General features: G+C 34.2%; 1 protein-coding gene across 1 annotated transcript in view; it reads right to left on the bottom strand.

Annotated features, from left to right (window-relative positions):
* The window catches only part of LOC118737139 (protein glass), a gene marked incomplete at its 3' end in the record, with an annotated part of 26,433 nt that extends 22,589 nt beyond the window's left edge, over window positions 1-3,844 (bottom strand). Inside the window, 1 exon segment of the mRNA XM_036467455.1 lies at window positions 3,496-3,844.
* Window positions 3,845-6,476: the final 2,632 nt, after the last annotated feature.

Here is a 6,476-nt window from a genome sequence, read left to right as displayed (position 1 = left end):
TTACGGTTTTCTTTTATATAAAAATAAATTGTGTGTATTAGTTATATTAGAGCAAAGAGCAAAAGATCCCCTCCAAAAGCTAAATACTCTTTTTTTTATAAATATGTATTTTATATTTTTAATAGTTCAGATATAAAGATCGCAAATTATTTAATTGAGAACCAAAAAAAATGGTGAAGAGTGTGAACTAGCGAAAATTTACAAATTATCTTTAGATTCTGGATTTCGTAATTTCATTAACTTTCAAAATATTTGGACAAAAATTTAAATAAGAACAAAGTGAGAACAAAAGGTTCGGGAACATTTCCATAAAGAAAACAATGCGAACAAAACTCTCAGAAACGTTCTCAAGTAAAACAGAATCACAACGAAACTTTCTGGAACGTTTCCAATGAGAACGAAAGTATCGAAAACGTTTGCACGAAGAATCAAATAACAATAAAAGGCTGGGAAACGTACTGCTAGAGAACACAAAGGGAACAGAGGTTTTGAGAACTTAACATTAAGAATAAGATGGTATTGGGATGAAAAATCATTTCAGTGAAAACCATGATTATTACTTCTAGGTCAGAGGAAATCTGGATCATTTAAACGTTCAGATTGTTTATCATTAGGGAGGAACTGTCCATTTGGAACTATTTTTTTTTAATTTTCTGTGCAAGAAAAGTTCGTGTCGTAAGTCTTTCGTTTGCATAACTAAGAGCCAATTTTAAAATTTACGCTTAAATGTCAAAAATACGCAAGAAACGCCGCAAAGAAAAAGTCATCGTGTAAATGCACGAGGATTTTTGAAGACTTTTTTCAAAAACGGAACGTGCCAAAAACGCAGGGTGAATAGTCGTCGTGTAAATTGGCTCTAACTTTCTGTTCTTTTTTTGACTACTTTTAATATTCAAACATTTCAAACTAATGAGCCCCAAGTGAAAAATTTTGTTTTCGCTTCCATTTTCGCGAATAGTTCAGAGAAGATTTGTTCCCGTTTCGTTTTCTGTCACAAAGTTCCTGAGACTTTAGTTCCAAATTGTTATTCGAGCCTTCCTAAGACTTTTGTTCGAGTTTTCTTCTTTTTCAAAATGTTCCGGAGACTTTGGTTCTCACTTTTTTCTTTTAAAATGTTCCCGAAAATAGTGTTCCATAGGGTTTTGTTCTCATATAATTCCCATTTAGAACTTTCTCGACGAGAACGACGTTTCTACGAGAACTACATTTAGTTTCGATCATACCTTTTATTCTTGGTCCCTGAAAAGACATAGGTACTCCAGTAATTTAATAGGAAGTGAGTTAATAATAGATTTAAGTGTGCCAGAGAACTCTGTAGAGTTTTACAATATTATTGAAAATAACACGAAATCGATTTCAGCGACCCCCTCTCCGCTTCTATGTACACGTAATTATTGGTATATTTTAATCTATTAATGCTGCTTTATTGTTATTCATGAATTTTTGATACAATTTTTTTTTTTACATTATAGACCCCACCAAGTTTTCAGAAAAATAAGAAAAGTAAAAAAATAAATATTACTGACCTAATCATCATCCTGACCAACACCCTGCCCCACGTCATCAAAATAAGCAACCCCAAGGCCCCCGTTCTCATTGGTTATTACGTAATACTTGAATAGTCCCCAATGGTCTAAAGTAAAGTCACAAGTTTCACTGTTTTTCGTTACGGGCACAAAATTTACTTCTTGGAAAAAACGAGTTTACTTTACATTCCAAAATTTTAAAATAAACTGCCGGGTTCTGCAATTCACTTCAGCGTAAATTTCGACAAAACTCAACTTTAATCCATCATTTGGGCTTCTGTGTTTCCTTCACGAGTTTTATTTCCACATTCACGGGTTTTATTTCCACTTTCTCGGAAAGTGAAAGACAAGCACAAATCAAGGATTCAAAGTGAGTTTTGTTGAAATTCACTAGGAAGTGAATGGTAGAACATGACTGAAAAGGTAGTTTGGGAAACTCTCGCTACTTGCATACTTATTTTCTGGGAAAACTAAAGCATAACCAAATGTAAGAACATTAATGGTCTGATTATGGCAACTTAACGTAACTTACGGCTCTTTCTTAAAAATTCTGTTAAATGGGTGTTGCTTATAATTGAACAGCCGCAACTTAACTTAACTTAATGCCACGTCGAGATCTGTTTCATTTTGATTCTCTGAGTTCTACGTTCCGTTAAGTTAAGTTAAGTTAAGTTGCCATAAAGGCTTTAAGAATTGTCGTGTCCGAACAAAATAATAACACCAATCTACAAAAATCACTCTCAGTAAATGATTCATATTTCTACATTATGTTTGGGTCACTAAATAGATATATCCACGTTTTTTTCGTTTTTTTTTTAATGGGTTTTTAAAGGCCAAAAACTGGAATTTAAATAAAACCAAAAATCTCAATTTGATTTAAATGAAACACTTTTGACCACGTAATGAATAGCCTGGGATGCGCCCATAATTTGGTAAAAATTACGCAACGGCCAAACCTATAATCAATCGTTGGTTTCTCAAATAAATGTCTGCTTCTACTATATAAAAAAAACTTACAAATACATATGAGCGAATAAATGAGTAAAGAAGTGATAGGGCCTTAAATTTTTGCCGTTCAAAATCAACTTCTCGGGCGAGGCGGGACTCTTTTGTCAGGATTTTTACAATATCTGCGGTATACATGTGTATGTACATATATAACATAATATATTACTGTACTTAAAATTCACAAATTATTATTTTTTTCATTGGTAGGAGCAAAAATCAACATTATTCCGTCGCATCCGAGCTCGTACTATATCTTATAAACAAGGTGGGATATATTTTCCATAATTCTTATCTTGGCCGACCAAAGACATTGCGCGACCTTCATTTCCACATTCAAAAAAGCAACTTTTTCTTCAAACATCGCTTAATTTTGAACACTTCTACATGTGGCAAAAAAAACTTTCGTTTAAATATTGTGGCCTTTGTACTTAATTATTTATCCTTATAAAAATTTGTGTTGAAAATAGCACTCTTCCAATGCTTTGGATTAATTATAATATAGTACATCCACACGATCTTTCCGTTTCGATCCTATTTTAAGCTTGGCTGTTACCCAGTACCCTTATATGTACAAGTGTAGATATGTTTAGAATTGCAGGGTACTAAAAAAATTTTAGACGCAGGTTTTACTAGTTGACTCGAAAAATTAGCCGACACAGTTACACAGTGTATTTAATTATAATTTTGTATATAAATGTTTTTTCTTTTTAATTTCCGATGCAGATTGTCACGAATACACTTCTCACGTCACATTGAATAAACGCACAGATGTACATACATGCATAAATAATAGACCTGCATTTAAATTTTGTTTCCATGTCTCATTGTTTATTAAATTCTTGTTAGTAATTATTGTTTTCGCAAATGATTTTCGCTTAGTTTAAATTTTTTTTCTTAAATAAATCCACTATACTTCTCGAATATGTATGTATATGTATTTATCCATTCGTCTTGTCCATACCTTTGAACGAATTTCATAGTAACCATGACGAACGCATATCCTTTTTGTTTGAAACGCAACGAAACTACAACAAGGATATATGTATTCGCATGCAGTTGTTTTATTATTAATAATCAACAATAATTTTTTGTGCACAGAAGAGTATAAAGAATTTGAAAATTCTCATATATGTATGTGAACTTTTCTTTATTGCCTTCACTATTTTCATGTATTCATATGTAGATTGTTTGGATGATCGGACACAGTTTGACTATTTAACCGTTGACCGGTGTCGGCAACTCAAGACCCGCAGAGCTGATTTGTGTTTGTATTATCCTTTCTAGGAAAATACGACTTGTAGCGTGGAGCGGAGAACTGCAACTAAAACAACGAAATCGGACGGAGGTACTGTGGCATCCAATGAAGAATATCATTGGAAAGCTAAATAAAACTGGCAGGGCGAGAACCGCAAAAAAAAATAAAATTAAGTAGTCTACTACGTACGGAAAAAAATCGCTTGAAAAACTATCAACCACTACAAGCAAGAAGGCGACAAATTAAAAACATAGCAAGACAAAAGAAAAGTGGAAAAAGAAACAAATATATGTACATACTTTTGTATGAATGGGCATATATGTACATACATACATACATCTATATGTAGGTACACACATACGAATGTGCATGTGAAATAAGCAACAAAAGTGACTAACTAAATTCAACAACAACAACAACAAAATCCCAGCGTTAAGGGAGTAGGACCACCCCTTCCATGCGGCCCGCAGCCAGTTGTCTTCAGCCAAGTGTTGATGATGTCTTTCTTGTCTTTGCCGCTTGGCTTAGTCGTCACTACCCCCGTTGCAGCCAATACGGCAGCTCGACAGTAGTGTGCAGTGTGCTTACTTGTCACCCGATATCAGCTCATTGCTTACAACATAACCTGCCCTCAACTGGTTGCAATACGCACACACACTGATACATATTTATTTCTACTCATACATACCAACACCAATCTATATGTGTACATACATAAGTACCTACATATAAATATGTATATATGTAGTGCAGAGCGATCAACTGAATGAATAGACATCGAAATTAGCATTGAGTGATGTACACCCAATGGACACCGTCAGCAGCGCCTACTCACACCAACAAAAACTTGATAAGTTCTGTGTTTCTATTTCGAATGTCTTGCCCATTCCCATTAATATTCAAACAAATGCCACCCCCTTCGCGAACAAAATTTGCTTTCAATGCTCTAAGGAAAAGGTACTGGCAACGTATTTAACGTACACAACGCCTCCGCCGCCACCAACACAGTCAGTGTCGATGTGGTCACTCATTCACACCAAGAGGCTAATGCATCTGCTTGTATAGACATATCCACAGGGCCGGTCTTAGCTGTCCAAGCGCCCGGATGTGTCATACATTTGGCGTCATTATTCATTTTACAAAACAAAATAAAAAAATACTATTTAAAAAAAATAATAATCCACTAACCCACAATTTTGCTGGCAAATTATGGCTGGTTTAATTATTTGAAACATTTTCGATTGGCTAAACTATGTACGTTATTAATTTCACTCTGGAAATATATACTTAAATAAAAAAATTAAATCTGAAAACCACTAACTTATTTACAAAAAAAGTTCCTCCGTCTTATTATTCTCAAATAGCTGTTCCATTAGTTGCTAGAGATTGGTTGAGACCTTCTCATATTGGACATGTATTTTCTGTAAATGCATCCTCTTAATATCACCCATTCTGGCGCTGAAGAGCACCCAACCAAATGGAAAGGTGTCCGATTACATGATCTGGAAGTCAGAATGAAAGAAGCTCAGTCAACATAATAACCTCGGGACTCTCAATATCGAAAGCCTGAGAAAATTATTAGAGAGCTGAACAAAGCCTTAAATGCACTCTATGTAGCACCAAAGGTGCAGAGTTACCACTTTGTGAGCAATTCCTCAAAACGTGAGGAATTTCGGGTGCGCTTGAGTATTTTTTGAGGATTTTTATTTTTGGAATTTTCTCTTGATATATTTGCAGATAAAAAATGCAACCATGTTTTACACAAGAGAGTGGTTAAATCGCTGTGAAAATTTTTGAACAAAAAGCTTTCCGAAGTTTTATAAAGAACCAAATACACCACACAAGCGGCTTGTCAAACATTCTTCAAACCTACTTTTCCCATTTCGCCAGACACCATGCAAACATGGCTCGTTCAAGCAAAGAATTCTAGTTTTCTTCCGGTTCACAATATAAAAGGGTTTGGTTTTCTTCGATTTTTTTCTCTTTCGCCCTCATTCGGTAAAAATTCCATTGCGAATGAGGCGATTTTATCATACACAACGTAAGCAGTTTGATCAAACGTCAACATGGCGGCCAGAAAATCAAAAAAATTTGATTTTTGTTGACATTTCCCTCCAACGGCTGGTCAAACTTTCAAACACCTCCATACACAACTGTAGTAGCTTTAAGGAAAGGGCTATATCGCTTGGTTTGTCAAGCCCGCTTATGTGGTGTTTTTCGCTCTTAAGCGAAAATATTCAAAATGTTATCGATAATTTTTTTCATTCCATCGTTATATTTTCAACTTATTCTGAATCTCGGTAACGAATGGAGAGAACACGCATTGTTCGATCATAAGGATATTCATATTGATTCTTCATTAGAAAATTAAAGGAAAAAATTTTTTTAATTAAAAGATTTTTCAGGTTCATATAAGTTTCCCATTTTAAAAAAAAAAACATTATATCTGCATTACTGATATAGCCCTTTTCTATTGTTTCAGTAGAACGTATATTTAGTAGTTTAAAACTAAGGACCAGATTGAGCACTGATATAGTTGGAGCAATATTATATACAAACCAAGGCATAAACAATAACGGTGATACTTTGTTTGAACCACAAGAACAAATGTACCAATTGAATTGGAAAATGTAATTAATTTTTATACTAAGTACTTGTAAATAGTATGCAGTACACAATACTCATAT

This window comes from Rhagoletis pomonella, unplaced genomic scaffold (genome assembly GCF_013731165.1).
Source record: "Rhagoletis pomonella isolate Grant_MI unplaced genomic scaffold, Rhpom_1.0 Rhpom_scaffold_00004, whole genome shotgun sequence".
NCBI lineage: Eukaryota > Metazoa > Arthropoda > Insecta > Diptera > Tephritidae > Rhagoletis > Rhagoletis pomonella.
This window is presented reverse-complemented; position numbering and strand designations above follow the sequence as displayed.